Source organism: Castor canadensis, chromosome 9 (genome assembly GCF_047511655.1).
Source record: "Castor canadensis chromosome 9, mCasCan1.hap1v2, whole genome shotgun sequence".
Taxonomy (NCBI): Eukaryota; Metazoa; Chordata; class Mammalia; order Rodentia; family Castoridae; genus Castor; species Castor canadensis.
The window spans coordinates 5,060,139-5,079,853 of record NC_133394.1 but is presented as its reverse complement, the minus strand read 5'-3'; positions in this window follow the sequence as shown (position 1 = coordinate 5,079,853).

Sequence of the window (19,715 nt, the reverse complement as noted above, 5' to 3'; positions counted from 1 at the left end):
AGTTTGATATAATTCCAGTTGGGATTTGTTTCCTGTGATTTACAAATCTTGTGTAAAAAATTCTTGCCTATTACAGTATCAGAAGGATCTCATCGCCCCCCTCCCCCCCATTTCCTCCTAGTATTTCTGTAGTTTCAAGACTTCGGTTGAGCTCTTCCACCTGTTGTGAGTTGCTCTTTGAGAGGTAGGGATCTGTTTTCATGGGGACACCCATTTTTGCCAGCACTGTTAATTGACAAGACCATCCTTTGTCTAGTATGTGTTTTTATATCTGTAAAAAGATAAGTTTGCTTTAGATCTGCAGGTTTGCTTCTAATCTTTCTATTTCATTCAGTTTGTCTATGGAATGGTCTATGTGTTTATTTTAATGTCAATAAATGCTGTTTTGATGATTGCAGTTTTTTATTGCCTTGACTTTGGTTGTAAGTGGTCCTTCCCATGCATTGTGTCTTACTTCAAAGACCTGTGAGTATATGTGTGAGTGTGTGCAAGCAACACAGAAATATACGTGATTCTTAAATTCATCAAGTTCTCATAAATAAACACTGGTTATTACTATTAATATTTTTATTGCTACTGTAACAAATTACCACAAAGTTAGCGGCTTAAAACAGTGCAAGTTTATTGTCTCATAGTCCAGGCTAGGAACCCCAAATCAGGTTCACTGGAACAAATTCAAGGTGCAGGCAGGATTGGTTCTTTTTAGAGGTTCTAGGAGAGAATCTATTTTCTTTCATTATTGAGGAGCCATTATTCAGAGTGCCACACATCCCAAATAAGTTAAATGCATTTGAGAACTTACTTCAGGTTCTTCTTGATAGCTACACTTCTAGAATGATCTGTGATATATTATTTAGAAATTAGTCTAAATTTCCAAATTTTGGAACATAAAATATCTAACTTTTCAACATGTTTTTGCTAAGAGTCTTTGAAATTTTTTAATTGTTTTCTAGTAATTCTGGTAATTTTGAGTAGAGAATGAAAATGCTAAATCAAGGGTTTTGTTGTACAAGAATTTCTTTTTAGCATTTGGGGAATGGCATTCAGAAGGAATGGTTGTGTTAACATTTCTTCTGTCAAAGTTTCAGAGTGTTGTGGGAATTTTTTTGCCCCTTAAGCTTTAATAGTTTCCATAATGAAAAGGTAGAATTCAAGCCCCATAGAAAATTTTGGTTAAAAATGATATCAATAGGATTAATATTATTGATAATAAGAGCCAATGTATGGAATGTTTTGATATGTAACACAAAGTGTGTTGTGTTTGTATGGATATCATTCTACAATTTTACAATAACTTGAGTTGGAAATTATGTGAGCACTCTCTCCCAAGTGAGAATATTGATGTTAAGGAACTTTTCCAGGGACCCATGGCTTAGAAAAGCAAAATGTGTTATATCAATGAAAGTTTGTGTGGAGAATATTATTGGAGTTGATATGTTAAAGAGCATGTAATACCTAGGGGACACTACTGTGTGCGAAGGACCAGAGATGAGAGCAAGAAAAACTGTTAAGTCCAAGGAATTATTGAGCATTTATTGACATTACAATAATTGTAATCTCAAGTTCAGGAGAAATCAAATGCTGAGGACAAAGTTAGCTAAGTGTTGAGGGAAAGATTTTTGTATAAAAATATGATGGATGCGTGAGCCATTAATGTGAATGGGGTGAACTCAGAGCAGAAGTGAAAGCTATGGGGTCAGACACAGACAATGTATAGACTGGGGAGCAAAGGTGGAGGGTTGATCTTATCTTCAACTGCTACATTATCACATCTGTGAGTGCCGTTATGTATCAGTTTTGTTTTAGCCATTTCAGATATAAAACTTAAAAATTAGGAGTTTTATTTTATTGATGACAGTAAAAATTGGTAATAAGATAAAAAGTAAAAAGATAATATGTTAATGGATAATTTCATGGAAAATAGAACATTTGGGGGAATAAGAGCTGAAAATGTTAGTCATATAGTTTTTGATAAAAACACATAAAAATGCAAAAGATTTAGCCTTTCAGGTATCTCAGGAAAAAGTATCTCAAACATGAAATGATGGCACAGACAAGACAAGAGTAGTCAATATAATTCTTTGTTTTTTTTCCTCACTGACCTTAATCTGCACAGAGCTAGCTCAGAGTATACTAAGAGTTTGTGTGTGGGTTCACCAATTCAGTATTTTATAGAAGGAGGTTTATGGAAAGATGTGATTTTAGTGGTTGGCTATGAATTTAAGCTATATAAGGAAGCCAGCTCAGCAAGGGTTCATAGATAGCAAAGTCCAAACAAGATTAATAAATTGGAGATCCTTGGTGATCAAAGGGTAGATCGTTTGATCGAGGTAGTAGAAGTTCTTAATACATAGGATGCTGTGAATAGAGTATGGACAGATGACGTGATGATGATCTGAGCTCAGAACTGTAAGCAGAGAATGGGGGACTTGACGTGCAAAGATGAACACTTAAAAAAAGAGGAAAAGAGCAAAGAAAGATGGGACACTTCAGCAGGTTGAAAGCTTTATTCATTATGAAGCTAAGAATGAGCAGATTGGATTTTAGTAGGGAGACCATGTATGAAACCTGAGACAGAACATAGGACGTTGGCTTGCCAGCCCCCAGTGTCCAGTAGAGATCAGTGACCATGACTTTAACATATTCCATTTGCTGGAATATGCAGTTTTTTGTCTGACATCATCTGAGTACTGACATGAAGTAGGCATATACTTACATTTATCCATCCCTTTGGGCTTGTTAAGGTGAACGATGAAATAAGACCTCATTCAGAAGTGTTGGATGAACTAAGTATCCAAGTACCAATGGGAATTTATACATTGTGAAGACATTGTGGTCTGGATGTGAATTGAGAGTGGCAGTGGGATATAAGGAAGAAACTTTGACATGTGGGCAGTGAAAGAATGAGCCCCCACAGACAGTTTCTTAACAGAGACCTCCATTCAATTAAAGCAAAAAGCAGGTAGACGGAAGCTGATGGTATGAACAGGATTCGTGAGAGGGTGGATGTTCTGGACTGAACGTTTGCAGCTCCTCAAATTTCATAATTCTAAATGTTTACCTACAAAAGTGGCTGGATTTGGAAGCATGGCCTTTGAGATGTAATCAGGTTATGAGTGTTGGAGTCCTTAAATGAGATTTGTCCCATTATGAGAAAAGACCAGTGGAGTAGCTCTGCTAGGAAATACTGGTGACAAGGAAAAGTCAGCAGTGTGCATGTTGGAGGAGAACCATCACCAGAGCCCAGCCACTGCTGACATCTTGTCTTATACTTCCAGGCACAAAGCTACAATAAGTATACATTTTTATTTTAGCCATCAACTCTGTGATAATTTGATAAAGCTGCCTCAACAAAGACAGGGAAGAATATAATGGAATGTTGAGTCAGAGAAGGCTACACTTAGTCACAGAGCTTCAAGCAGGATGGTCCAGCAGATAATTGGAGATATATGCTTTTTACACGTGGGCTGATCAAACTGCAAACTTCGTGACCCCTTGTGTAGGGATGGAGTGCAGGCCAAGAAATCCACACAGAACGACTGTGAGATATCCTGTGTGCTGGGGTGTGTGTGTGTGTGTGTGTGGTATTGGCATGTTTGTGCCTTTCTTTCATACATTACTTGGCAAGTTAACAATCTTTTTTTCTTTTAAAAAGGTGTCATTTTTAAACTTTAAGGAAAATAATTTTAAGCAAAAAAGAATAGAAAACTGTAAAGATATGTACATATCTTCATGTAGTTTTAATAATTCTTGATATAAATGATAATACATGTTTTTCATTTGCCCGCCATTTACTACGTACTTTAATATGTTCCTGAAATAAACATAAAAATTGAGAGGATGGATATATCAAGTTGAAGCCTGTGACATTTTCTTTTAGTAAATAAAAAAGGTGGAAATTTGGCAAAATTTTAGGATCAAAATGATAAAAAGAATAATTCCTTCTACAAAGGATCTCAGACTCTGTTATAAACTCAGAATACAAAAGAGAAACACAAAATGTAATAACAAATGTGATAATTATTACTTTTAGGATGGCTCCCTCTCAAACTGTAATATGTATAAAACATGAATTTAGTGGTAGTAAGATCAGGAAATAAAGCGTGAATGTTGTACTTTATCTTAAATTTTATTTTATTTTTTGATGTTTCTGGGATTTGAACACAGGTCCTTGCTCTGGATAGATAGGCACACTACCACTTGAGCCTCACCTCCAGACCTTCTTTGATTATTACTTATTTTTGGGGTATATTGTCTCTTTTTTACCCAGCTACCTTAAAACCACAATCTTCCTATCTATTCTTTCCCATATAACAGGGATTATAGTAATGTGCCACCACGGCTGGCTGATTTTGAGGTGGAGATATTGTAACTTATTACTAACTTTTGTCTGGGTTATCCTCAAGACTTTGGTCTCCCATGTAGCTGGGCTCCTCGCTACCCCTGGCTGGGCAAGGACGTTTTTAGTGCACATCCTAAATGTTTTCCTAATGAGCTTTCCGGATAGAGTTCTAATAGCAACCAACAGAGAACACCTTGAGGATCTTCGTAAAAGCTGTAGTGGACTATTACTTAAGAGAACTTGACATCATTGCACAATTGCACTTTAAAAGAGACATCAGGCAACGTTTGTAAATCTGTCATTTTGATTGACAGTCACCTATAAGATAAAATATTTTATAAAGAAGTCCTCTGCCTTTGGCCGTGGGGCAGTTAAGAGTCAAATCGATGGCAATAATGAGACCATCCTTTGTCGATATTATGTCTATACACATTCTGCTTTTCCTTCTATGTCCTTCCGCATCTCTCTGTCTTGCTATTTCTTCTCTTGAACAGATGACCAACGTGGATTTCCCTCAGCTCAGAGAGGAAGAAATTAAACTGCTACTTTATTTTTTATGTTAATTGCACAGAGGATTTCAGTGTGCTATTTCCATGCATGTACAATTTATATCATGGACTTTGATCAAATTTACCGCCTGCCTTACTGGAACAGAGGGATTTTTTTTTAAGACACTTTATTTACAATTCTTATCACAGAAGTACAAAATAGAGTAAAGGAAGGGCTAGTGAACAAAAGCTGGAAACTAGGAATGACAAACTGGACTGAAGTAGGCTGAATTGTGTTATTTGTATCCCCAGATACATCGTTACTATCACGGGTAGAAAACCTTTTCCCTTGGTGGTTTTTAATATGTATTATAACCTCTTCACTCTCCAGAAGTCTCCTGTTCCATTCGCACCCTTCGCTTATTGATAAAGAGAGCAATTTTACAGATGAGTAAAGAAACTTTTCATATTATGAAATTCTGAGTTTGAATGTATTCCTGCTACAAATTAATTACTTCATTCCACCACAAGGAAAGCTCCGTAAAAAGTAGACAGTAGGGAGGAATAACTGATGTAGCAAAACGCAAAACAACATTCATATTTATGAAAGTTTTATTTAAAACACAGACATCATTTTCTTGAAAATAATATAATTTGGAAGTGAAATGATAAGTATAGATTTTATTTTCTGTATCACAGGATTAATCCAGAATGGACTACCTATGGACAAAAGTGATTATTTTGTTAGGATGCTGCAATGAGAAGTAGTGAATATTGTAGTCTATAAATATTGATGTGTTCCTTCTTCTGTCAATTAATTATGCATCTACTAACTTAATTTCAATGTAGATATTCACACATTATCATTGACTGTGATTAATATTCCAAGGTGGATAAATCACAATTGCAAAAATAAATTCTACCACTAGTGAGATTTGAATACTGAGCACACATCTTGCTACACTTGATTTCACAGTGTCCTGATATTGGAGAACATCATCACATACAATTCAGTGAGCATGTACTAAGATTCAGATGGTCCAAATTAACACAATCAATTCACAGGCTTTTCTCTTTTGCAAGTTGTTTAATTGCAACAGAATGAATTATCACAAGCAGGAAGTGTTGAGTTCAAAGCCCCATGCGAATTTGTCTAACATCCAATTGCAATTAATTTATTTGTGCAACAAGTGCTTGACATTCTTTTACCCATATAAAAATATTCATTAAGATGCCACTAATACTTGAGAAATTATGGTTTGGTGGCAAATAGAATAAACAGGCCCTGCTAACTCAAGGCCAGGGTACAGAAACAAATGAAAGTATTTCAGAAGTCATTCTGAGCCAGGTAATTATTGAATATTTTTGTAGGAGGTTTTGTTTTCTTTTTTTAAGTAGTGTTTTAAGAGGCAGCATATAACATGGTATTCAGAGGAGGAAGGCAGTCCATCAAGAAAAAAAATAATCAATAAAGTCCCAAGAGAGTGTCATAATTGCAGAAAATTGAAAGATTTCATTGTTGCTGGGGATATAAGCAGTACAGTCCTGGAGAAATGCAGAAACTCAATTTTCAGGAATATTTAACAACAAGGTAACATTGAGGGACATTTATTTCAATTTAATGCAGAGAAAATTCTAGTTTTTAGAAAAGATGTTACATTTGTGTGTTAAGCCCAGTAATTTTAGTTATATCTTTTTGTTCTACATAAACAATGAGATTTTCATGACAGCATTAATAACAAAAGTAAGCTCATCAAAATATAATTTCTAAATGCAAAATTGGAAAGCAACTTAACTGTTTCTAGAATGCGAATGACTGAAAGCTACCCACCCACTTATACTGAAAAACAAGTTCTTTTCAAAAATTAGATTTTTCAAGAGTCTTACCCAATATGCGGAGAAACTCAGGACAGAAAGATCCAAACGCTGCTTTAGTTTCGTGTCAGTGCATTTAGACCCTTTCCAATCCAGGAATTTTTTTATGTAATACGTCTTTGTTCCTTTAGATATTTTGTCTGTATACATGGAAAAACTTAATGATGTTACACCACAATGCTTAGAATTATCTTCAGCATCAAGTTAATTAATTAATAATATTCAATGCAATGTTCCAACCAATATGTATTACTTATAGAATCAAAGTATATAAAACTTAACTGAAATAAATGAAAACTAAAACCAAAATGATGGAATTCAGTTATCACTCAGAGATTTTTACCAAAGTCCAGATGTGAATAAATAATACAAAATGATATTAATAACATCAACTATTTTATTTACAGTAACATCAAAAAGAACAATATAGAAGTAAATCTTAAAAAACGTATAAAAGTTACATTTTAAAAATTATAAAACACAGTTCAAAGGAATTGAAAACATTGTACATAAATCAAAAACACCTCATATTCGTGTCATGGGTAGACAACTTAAAACTACCATAATGGCCATAAGCCCTGAAGTGAGCTACAAATCCTGTCCAAATCCTGGCTGAGTTGTAGAAATTAGCAGGATCATGCTAAAATTCACACTGAATTGCAAGGGACACAGAGTAGTCAACACAATACTGCTTCTTTTCAAAGGGACATGGGACAATTCCATGGTTACCACACAATCATCTATAAAAATTAGCTCAGGAATAAACACAGCCATAAATCATCATGACAGAAGATTGATTTAGCAGCAGGCTCTTGAATACGACACCCAAAGCATGAGCAAGGAATAACAAGAGAGACAAATTGGATGACATCAAAGTTAAACTACTGTGATTCCCCAGGACACACTCAAAAAGTAGAAGACAATGCACAGAACAACAGAAAATACTCAGAATTTCTATATCTGATAAATGATTCATTTTCTAGGATTTACAAGACTTCTAGCTAAAAAAAAAACTCTTATAGCTCAATAATAAAATGACAATGACAAGAAATGGGCAGGAAATCTAAACAGAAATTTTAGAGGGCAAGATATTCAAAGCAACAGTGGATATATGAAAGGCTACTTATCACTGATTTATGAAAAACACAAATTTAAATCAGTGAGCTTTTACTTCACACCTACTAGAATAGCTAGAACAAAGAGTGACAAATCCTCATATGAGTAAGCCCAGGGTTGACCATATTACATAACATTTATACTTTAAGTATATACCCAGAAGAAAAGAAAATGTATTTTCTGTCTTGTTCAGTTTTGGTTTTTTTCAGACAGGATGGTGAAACATAGCCCAAGCAGGTCTGATACTCACTGTGTAGCCAGGACTGGCCTTGAACCTTTGATCTTGCTGCCTCACCCTCCTGAGTGCTGGGATTGCATCATCATATCTCGCAAAAACATTTTCTCATAGAAACTTGTGCACTAAGTTTATGAGAGTAGTACCTGTGATTGGCAAGGGCTGGAGATAATCCAGTTGTGCCCATACAATGGAGTATTTGGTCATATAAATGAATGAAATACTATTGTGTGGTATACTGTAGACTCACTTTGAAGACATGCTTAAAGAAAACAGCCAGCCAAAAAGAGGATATAGGTTGGACCCTGAGTTCAAACACCATTTCTGCTAAAAATAAAAATTAAAAAAGAGCAAGCATATAGCTGAGTGTGTTAGTCTTATTATCTCTGCTCCTCTCAGTCTCTCTGACCTCTGTCTTTCTTTTCCTTGTACCTTAAATATCTGTATTTCCTACCCTCTTTCCTCTTTATGTTTTTTCCCTTTTCACATTTATAGCCTAATGACTCCAAAACTAGCATTTATGTAATTCTGCCAGCTTATATTGAGTTCAAGCAATAAGAAATTGCCATTTCTATAGGTAAAAACAACAAATATCAGCCATTTCATTATTTGTCCTTTAAGAAACACACATTGTTTGTTTAAATTGGGTTTATGGCTAACTTGTTGATCATGGAAAAGTACAACTATCTCTGTCATTCTTATTATTTGTGTCAGTATTTTCCTCTATTCCTGAAAAGTGATAGATTACTTTGAGATAGCAACTTTTGCAAATTATAATGAAAGAGAAAAATAAAACTGTAAGAAATTCCCTCAAACGAACCTCTATTTCCTTTCTTTCTGTTTATTGCTTGTTTTGAAAAGAAGAGAGGTCTTTTATCTCATCCATTTTTATGTAAAGTTGGTAATGCTTCTATGAAGTTTAAGATGACAAGAGAGAACTGCTATTTCATGTAGACTACTAAAAGATAAAGACCTTCAGTTATATAAGATAAATAATTTTTGGAGATCCAATATAAAACAATGTGACTATAATTAGCAATATTGTAGGGAATTACTTGAAATTTGTATAGAAAATAGAACTTAAGTTTCATCACCAAACACAGAGAACATAACTGTGTCAGGTGACAGATATGTAAATGTGGTAAATAACTTAAATTGTATAGATATATCACGTTATCAAGTTGTACAACTGAAATGCATACATTTAATTGTTAAGTGTAAAATATTTCCAGCAAAATGAATAGCAATAATCATTGTGTTCTGTTCATTTGGGTTCTAGTTTTTCCTTCTCGTTATCTGTACTGGCTTCATTCTCTAACAGTAGGTCAATGTCTTGGTAGCTTCTTTCCCAAGGCAGTTAGCAAATGGTAATGATCTGTTTCTGCTCACTAGTCATTATTTATCTTCTTGAAAGTACAGTGTTTTTGTGTTGCAGTATTTCAACTGGCTCCAGGTCTTCTGATCATTCAAATTGTTATTTAAAAATCAGTACTTATGTCCTACATAATATGATACACAGATAGTCCTCATAATTTTAGCCAACATTGAATTATGAAAAATAAGTTGATTCAAGAGTACTAAGTGTTAAGTTTTATGTGCTGCTAATTTATTTTTTCAACTTTATTGAATTATGCTTAACAATTAAATGTATGCATTTCAGTTGTACAACTTGATAACATGCTATATCTATACAATTTAAGCTATTTACCACACTTACATATCTGTCACCTGACACAGTTATGTTCTCTGTGTTTGGTGATGAAACTTAAGTTCTATTTTCTATACAAATTTCAAGTATTTCCTACAATATTGCTAACTATAGTCACATTGTTTTATATTGGATCTCCAAAAATTATTTATCTAATATAACTGAAGGTCCTTATCTTTTGACCAGCATCTGGCTGTATTCTCTTGCCATCATTCTACTGCTTATTTATATGAATTTGACAATCTTAGATCCCATATGTTAACCTGTACATAGCTACATTTTCCCCTTTATCCTTCAGCTGTCTTTCACAGAGTGACAATTGTGAGTAATGCTGCAGTGAACATGGAGTGAAGACATTTTTCACTTACTTTATTTCCTTTGGCTATATACTCAGAAGTGAGATTAACAGATCATAAAATAAATCTATTTTTTACCTTTGGAGCAATTGCACATATTTTCCACAGTGGCCATTTCTGTTTACACCCTCACTTTCTTTCACATCCTCATCAACACTTGTTATCCTTTTTCTCTCTGATAAATATGCAGCTGAATGGTGTAGAGCAGTGCATCTCGCCGTGGTCATGACCTGTGTTTTCTGGATGACTATGGAACGTGAGTGTCTTTCCTAATGCTTACTTGTGCACCTTCTTGTAAGAAATACCTGTTTGCATCCTATGACTGCTACTTAATTGACAATATGTTTGTGTTTGCTATTGCATCACCTGAGTTTCTGATACATTTTGAATATTAAATATTTTTCAGGTGTGTGATTTGAGAATATTACCTCAAATTCCATAAATTGAATCTGCACTGTTGATTTTTTTCCTTTACTATGCAGAAGATTGTTTGATGTACTACACATATATTTTTACTTTTCTTGCCTATGATTTTGGTGTCATATCAAAATTAATTGCTCAGGACATCTTGCTTTCTAGAATTCTGTTGCTTCATGTCTTATTTTTAAGTGTTTGAGATTTTTTTTTATGAAATGATATAAAGGTCCAATTTCATTATTCTGCCTGTAGATACCCAGTTTGCCAAACACTATCTGAAAGACTTACCTTTGCCACTTTGTGTCCTTGGCAACTTTGCTGAGGTTCAGTTGACCACACATGGGTGGATTATCTCTGGACTTTCTGTCCATTGATCTATGTCTGTGTTTTTCTGAGTTGTCACACTTTTTCAAGGTACAGCTCTTGGTATCTGGACGTATAGCGCCTCCAACTCTGCTTTCTTTGCTCAAGACAACTTTGGCTATCCAGAGCCATATTGCTAAGGTCTTTTGGGGCTACCTATGAATTTTAGGATAGTTTTTTATTATTATTATTTCTTTGAAGCATGTCGTGTAGCATTGAATCTGTAGCTCACTGGGTAGGTTGATGCTTTTCTTTATCTCTGTGATTTGTTTCTGCTCTAATATTTCACCATTCTCATTTTTTACTAACGTTTGGTTGATTTATCTTTGTTTTTTTGTAATTTTCTGTTTTCTTGAGAAGTAAGTTTAGGTTATTTATTTAAATTCCTTCTTTTTTAGTGTAGGTATTTGCCACCATAAAGTCTCTGTTAACTTTGATACTGGCATAATTGCTATGCTTATTTGTCTACTATTATTATCAAATACCATCTATTTCTCTCATCAGATCTGCACATTTTTGCTTAGTATATTTAAGTGATCTGCTTGGAGGGCATGTTGATTTATAATGAGGTTATTTTCCTTCTGAATTTAACTTTTTATCATTATGTAGGGCTCACCAAAACTGAATCAAGAAGAAACAGATATCCCAAGAAGACCAAGAAAAAATAAAGAGATTAAATTAATGAGCAAAATTCTCCTCCAAAGTAGAAGGCCAGGATGAGGTGGCTTCATGGGTAAATTCCTCCAAACATTCCAAAAAATAATATCAAACCTCTTAAATGCTTATAAAAATTAAAGAGGACACATGAGGTCAGAACCACCTTAAACCAAACTCAGACAAGAAAACTATATACCAATAACACTGATGAACATAGATGGAAAAATTCTCAACAAAATACCAGCAACTCTAATTCAATAGTATGTTGACTGTGACCAAGTGGGATTTATCCCTGAGATGAAAGGATGGTTGAATATGTTTTCCAAAGGGACAGAAAACATAACATAATGACCTTCTTGGTTTCTAGAGATAGTATTAGGCGACATCTATTTTGTCTGATATACGTATGTGTACTCATGCTTCCTTCTGGTTACTACTGGCTTGAAATATCTTCCCATACCCCTTCAAATTAAGCCTGTGTGTATGCATAATTTAAAGTGAGTCTCTTGTATCCAAACTAGATCTCACTGAGATCTTTGTTCAGCCATTCAGAAGCTCTCCCTTTGGAAGGGGTGAGTAAGGGAGATTGAATTTAGGGCCTCAGAACTGCTAGGCAGGTTTTCTGTAACTTGAGCTATACTGGTGTTGGGAGCCATGAGCCGAGATCTGACAAGGTCATTTCGGCTTAGCAGGATCCTGACAAGGTCAGAGGCTGCATGTGCACCATGTCTCTCACTGAGATTTTGGGGGAACATGGAGTGGCTACCTTTGTCTGGAGAAAATAAGCATTAACCTGAAGGTATTTGTTTATGAAAGGTTAGGAAACAGGGTGGCATGTCCTTGGCAACCAGGCCCAGGGGGATTTGTGTATGTGAAACAAGGTAAAACTAGGAGGATCTGGGTTTTGTTTATGAAACCAGGGAGTTTGGTGCAAGGACATTGTTTTTCAGGTAGAGGGCATTGTTTCCCAGGCATAGAAATTCTCCTTGCAGTGTATAACTTCCTGCTTTGTACTGCTTATAAGCCTGATGGAAAAATAAAAAATTCGCCAGTTTGGTCATCAGCCTTCTGGTCCTCTCACTTTGTGTCTTGACTGTTCATTTTTTTCCTGAGCCCTTTCAGGTCAAAAACCTCTCCGATCCCAGTAACCCAAGGTCTTTCTTTGGTTTTAGTTTATATTTTAGATAGAGTCTCCAGCCTTTGCCCAGACTGGCCTTGAACTATGACCTTTCTAACACACCTTCCCAAGTAGCAGGGACTATCATGCCCAACTTGCTTTAGAGATAGGGTTTGGGTAACTTTTGCCCAGGCCCGTCTTGAACCTCAATCTTTTTATCTCTGCCTCCCTCCTAAGTGGCTGGGATTACAAATGTGTGCAACCATGCCTGAACCCAGCCACTTTACATGTTTTGATAGTCAATTTATTCCTATTTTAAGACAATTATTTATGACTGAAGAACTACTGTCATCGTTCTTTTATATTTTGTCTATTTCACAGTGATTTATTTTATTTTATTTTATTATTCATATGTGCATACAAGGCTTGGGTCATTTCTCCCCCCTGCCCCCACCCCCTCTCTTACCACCCACTTCACCCCCTCCATCTCTCCCCCACCCCCTCAATACCCAGCAGAAACTATTTTGCCCTTATTTCTAATTTTGTTGTAGAGAGAGTATAAGCCATAAAAGGAAGGAACAAGGGTTTTTGCTGGTTGAGATAAGGATAGCTATACAGGGAGTTGACTCACATTAATTTCCTGTGCATGTGTGTTACCTTCAAGGTTAATTCTTTTTGATCTCACCTTTTCTCTAGTTCCTGGTCCCCTTTTCCTATTGGCCTCAGTTGCTTTTAAGGTATCTGCTTTAGTTTCTCTGTATTAAGGGCAACAAATTCTAGCTAATTTTTTAGGTGTCTTACCTATCCTCTCCCCTCCTTGTGTTTTGTTCCTCTTTCCTTCTCTTGTTGTTTTCCTTTGGTATTTGGTAAGTTTATAATGATTTTTATACATTTATTGTATTCATTTTCTTTGTAGTTGGCTAGAGTCTTGCATAAAATATCTCTTAGTTAAACCCTGTGGCTTTAAGGTAACAACTTCAGTTTCATAGAAAATCAATATCCTTTTACTCCCCACTCAAATACACACACTTTGCATTCTTGTAGTCAGAGTTTTCTTCCTTTTATACTACATATTTATCAACAATTTGTTTATCTTTAACATTTTTAGGATCAAAAGTAAAACACACATCACAATTGCCTTAGTCTATTCAGTCTGTTATAAATAAAATCAGGACCCTGCTAGATTTCAAATGACAGCAATTTCTCACTATTTTGTTGGAAAGCCAAATGTAAGGTGCTGATAGATTTGATGTTCGGTAAAGTCCCTTTTTTGGCTCTCTTGTAGCACCTTCTTGTTGTCATGATAGGAGGAAGGCAAGGCAGCTGTTTGGGAACTCTACTGTAATGGCAATGATTTCATTCCTGAGGGCTCTGCCAATGGGACTTCATCACCTTCAATACTGTCTTCATGATTCATTCGAAGGAAGGCAAGACACAAACATTCAGACCAAAGCATTTCCTCTACATCCTTCAAAATATTTGTCCTTCTTACATCTAAAATTCCTCCTTTCACCCCAATAGTTCCAAAAATCATAACCTACTCTACCATCAACTTTCAACTCTAAGCACAAAGTCTCATCTATGCCATCAATGATTCAGCCATGGATGGCAGTGAAGAAACAAATTGCTCTCCACCACCTCTGATCCTGTGAAGTAAAACAAGTTACTGTTTTCCAAGGCAATGGTGAGTCAACCAGAAGGTAGAGATTCCCAGTCCAAAAGGGAGAAGTAGGAACGAAGAAAGGGGTAACTCTGACAGAGATGTTGAAACCTTATTCCATCTTTCTCAGGTCTTCAGAAGGTCATAGGGACAGGAGGAAATCTGAGCTAGAGTGAATGCTTCCAAAATGTTGAATTCCACAAATGAATTGTAGGTTGAAAGTCTGCTTTAGCCAAAATTGAATTTTTTCTTATTAGTGTCTTTTTAATCCTCTAATAAGTCTTCATTATCTTCCCATCCCTGTCACATGCCCTTCACAACTCAACTCACAATGAATGGGTTACACAGTGTCACAGAATGGGTTCCCTCAGTAGATGTTTAAGTTCTAAACTCCCAGTAGCTGGTGAAGTGACTTTATTTGGAAATAGGGCCTGCTGCCAATGTTCAAGTTAAGATAAGGTGTTCAGTGTGGGATCTAATCCAAAAGGACTGTATCCTTATAAAAGGCAATAATTGGACCTAGGGTGTGTACTGTGTGAAGATTAATGTTTCTATAAAAACCCAAGCTTTAGCAGAAACTAGATAGGTAAGAGGCCTGGAAAAATCTTTCTCGAATGACTTTGTAGGAAATATGGCCCTGTGAATACGTTGAACCCAGAGTTCTAGGCAGCAGACCAATGTGAAAATAAACTCATGAGGTGCTGTGCTAAGAACTCTCTGTTTCTGTAGAGATATTGATCAGATAGATCCATGAGGGATTTTATTTTGTTTTTTCTTTGCAGTACTGGGATCACGCCCAGGGCCCTGCTCATGCTAGGGAAGCTCCCTATCTTTGAGCTACATGCCCAGCCCCCATGAGAAATTTTTGACCCTTCATTTCTCTCTGGGCATTACATTGGTTTTATATTATTTGTTTATCACGAATATTATCTGTATATAATAATATCATGTTTTACTTTATGATAAATATAGTTGACAATAGCAAAGGCATGTAATTGGAGCAACTAACATGGTGACAAATCTTAAAGATAGCAAGTACATTCTTTCTTTTCACATTGGTCAATCACATTTTGTTATCTATCTAATACCTACTTTCTCTTGGATGTCATCAGGCTATTGCATACAACTTCTACTAGAGTCACTCAATGCTGTGTTATTTTCTTATGCAAGTTTTTGTAAACTTGTTGACTTAAAACAACACAAATATATTCCTTCAGATCGAGAAATCAGATGGTTGAAATGAAGGTGTCTGAGGGGCTGTGCTTCCTTCAGAAGGCTTTTAGGGAGAAACCATTCTTTGTTCTTCTGCCTTATGGTGGCTCCAGACACCTTTTGGCTTATATTGGATAATTACAATCTCTGCCCCCTTTTCCATTTGGCTGTCTCTTTTGTGTACCTTCTTATTTTCTCTCTGTATCTTCCTTTCTTCTTATAAGGACAATTAATGCTGGATTTAGAGTTCATCTGGGTAATCCTACTGCTGTGGGTATACATTTTAAGACATCCTATGCAGTATTTTCTTTTTCTGAGATGAAGTAATCTCTTTAATTCCAAGTAATTTACATATAATTGTATAAAACTATCGAAGTGAAGACAAAATAGGGCAAGATGAGGAATACTAATTCATCCAGGTTTGGCTAAAACTGGATAGTTTAACCACAACATTTAGAATGTGTTGTTTTGATGCTTGATATGTTACATTTTACTCTATGAGAAGTGTTTTCAGATTTATATATATATTTAAGCCTAGTTTCCCACCCATCCCTACCATCATAACCCACTTGCCTATCCTTTGTCTGGTGCAATTTGCTGTCATGGAAGAAAATCAAGCAGGAGTGTGAGACTCTATTGGGACTGTCAGAAACAGACACAGTGATGAGACTGTCAGAAACTTCTTTACAGAGACATTCATGAGGGTTTGTCACCTAGAAGAAATAAATGGAATCACAAGAGCAAAACTGAATGAAATATCCTTAATTTTTGATTGGTAAGAAGTGTTATATCAGTATATTTCAGGGTTGTTTAAAAACATACCTTTTTCAAGAAAACAAAGATAAAGTTGATAAGAAACAGTTTGGGAGTCTAATAATTCACAAGTACTGCATTGACCTCCCTGGGTATTAAATATAGATGTCCATTTCCCAGTATATGAATATAGCTGCTAGTTTAAAATTCTTAATCCTTTCCACTGTATCTTTATTTATCTGCTTGAAAATTTTCTCTTTACTCTTCTCTATTGCTCTTGAAAACATGTATTTTTGATCATTGAAATATGTGCTCTTTAGTATTGTGGTAAAGGAAGCTTTCAAAATTCTCTTGCATGGCAGTTGTGTTGATCTTGAAAATGAAGACTTGTTCTGCTGTTGAAGGTAAGGAACAGAACCATTGTGTGTCAATATTCAATAGAAATGCATAAAGCAGCAATCTGAGAAATAAAGTAGAAATGGGACAGATAATGAATAATTAAATAAATAGAAGGAGTAACAGAATAAGATATTGATTAATGTAATTTTCTCAGGTATGTCATTTAATGATTATATGGAATTGTCACAACTCAAATAAAAACATGCCCAAAGCAATCGTTTTCAATTAAGTGATGCTTCAGTGTCAACTAAGCTGAATGTCTGATGTTGTGACACCACTCCAGGCAATCTTTCACAAGGGACTGTAATAAAATGGCAGCTGTGTGCCATCATGAATCCTCTCAGGAATCAGGTGTCAAGATAATATGTGTACAACCAGGAAGTCAGATTATACTCATGTCCAAGTTCACTGGTACTAGAAAATGTTATGTTAAAAATTTAGGACAAAACTGTAAAATGAATAAGGGGTTTTGTAGGATAATGTAATCTGAAAGCTACTTTTCTTAGAGACCAATTCCAGATCATTCCATGTTTAACTCTGTTACATTGTGAGAGCCAGGCATCATGGTAAGAACTATCTAATTCACCAGATGGCTTTGAACAACCTAAAGGGTAAGAAAATGCTCATCCTCTGTGTCAGATGCTCTAGGGAGAAAAGTCATGTGTGCCCACCAGATATGTGAATGCAAATCTCTGTTGAATATATCTAAAGAGATTCACTTACTTAATAAAAATAAACACAGCAAACAAAAACTGAGCTGAATAATAGAGTATAAACAACAAGATGTGTCCAAAATCCCAAGGAAAGGAAACAAACACAGAACAAAGCTAAATCATTTTTTTCCTTTAAGAACACAGCAAGGCATTTAAATTCCTTAGCCATGCCACTTGAGACTTAATTCTTTCTGTCATTTCATTTTTCTCATTTATTCTGCCTGCCCGTGGGCGTTTTCCCCTTGTGTGTTCTACAAAAAAGTAAAAAAAAAATCTAAGATTCATTTTTCTGTACATAAGGAAAAATGCACATGTACACATCTATTCATTTCTTACTATTTCCTAATCTTCTGCCCTTCCCCCAACTGTGCCCATAAGGCATACCTGCTATTTAATTTTTCTTTTGGCACCACCACACAAACCTCCACAAACAACCACACCTATCTCCTGGAAGGTACAAGATACAGTTCTCACAAGCCTGCAGGCCACTGCTGACCACTGACCCACAATGCACTGTGGTTTTCCACATAGATTTCCTGTACTTAGGTTCGAGCTTTTGACATCCTGCAATGATTCCTTGGGAAATGGATCTGCAAATTCACGACCAATGCAAATGATGGTCCATAATTCTCCAGAGGTGCTTGATGCTCTCAAACTGATCATAACACAATCTGTTTTTCCTTTGTGTGACAACAGTATTTATCTTAGAGTCTGTTTCCTGTTACAGGTCATCTCCAGGATAATAGGCAGTATTTGCCTTGTGGCTGTTGGCAATTAAAGTTATTTACTCTTGAAAATGATCCAAAACAGCAATATTTCTGTGTTTTTAAATAATATCCCATTGTCCTTGTGTAGCCGAGTAGAGGATCAGTAGAAAATAGACTAGGCTTGAGTCCTGAGAAAGTAGCAGGGAGGCAGTGATGGCACAGCAGAGAGATAAAACCTGAGAAATCTGAACATGAGGAAGGTCACATAGCACCAGGGAGGGGAAAGTCACATAGCACTAGGATAAAGTAGCCAATAAAATTAAATATAACCATATATGGACTAAACCTTGCTTTTTGCTTCTGTAACCTGCTTGCAAGGGTATATAAGGTGCGACCCCTTTGTTCTTGGAGCTCAGCCTTTGGACACAAGTCCAATGGGTCTGTGCTGGCACAATAAAATGTTGCTTCCTGCTAATTGCCTCAAGAGTCCTGTATCTTAGCTAGCAAACTCCAGCAACATTTCTTGGGGGTTTGTTAATGAGATTGTGGAGATGGTGAGTTATCACCTCCCTTGTCACTGGTGTGCATCCCCTCGACTGCCAAGAGGAGATCCCACCAGGCACCAATGGACAGCTTGATCCAGAGGGGGACTCATCCAGCAAATCAGGGTGAAGGCCTCAGATGCACAACGGAACCCAGTGAGGCACAGGAACCAGCCAGGGGAGGGAAGCCCCACTCATCAGACTGGTAAGAACCTGGGTTCAAATTCATGCCCAGGAGGCAGAAGGGGAGCTTGATCACCTCCCAATGGGACATCCCAGTAACCACCATTTTTGGGGGTGAAACCATGTCTCTCAGATTTGGGGAGCAGTATGGAAGTACTGTGCTGTATGAGAGTATGTGGAAATGTGAGTTGAGATGCAACCCAATTGCAAAGTGACTGAGGAGTTCCCTCCTGTTCTGTGTCTGTCCACCTGGTAATTCTCCCTTGGAGTGTAAGATTAATAACTTCAAAAAGGGATTTAATGGAGACTACGGAGTTAACACCTAACAAGCTAAAGGCCCTTTGTGAAGTAGATTGGTCTGCTTTTGGTGTAGGATGGCCCCTGGAAGGGTCACTAGATAAAACTGTGATTAATGGAGTATGCAGAGTAATTGTGGGAAAAAAAAGAAAAAAAAGAATAAACCTAACAACCAGGAGAATGGGAAAAGCAAAGAGGCTAAAACTGGTCTTCAAAAGCCACTTTATTGTTTATTTAAATTTAGGCAGCAATTTATTGGGCAGACTGAGGAGAAATCAGTCTTTCAGTCTTGATGGGTAGCTTTGGTGCCCCAGTTCACACATCTTCACCCAAAATGGGCATCCTGAAGGAGGACTGAGGCTTAACACTAACTGAGCTCTTGCAAAAATTAACACATGAAGGATTGACTTCACTGATACATAAGATCTGGTCTGACTTGAAAGAAAAGGAATGTTGCAGAAGAATTGTGAATGTAGAAAGAAGTGGAGAAATGGAACCATAATTGGGATGAGGTCTTCATGGATGAAGTGAGGAGAGAGAGGAGAGAGAGAGAGTAAGAGAGACAGAAAGGAGAG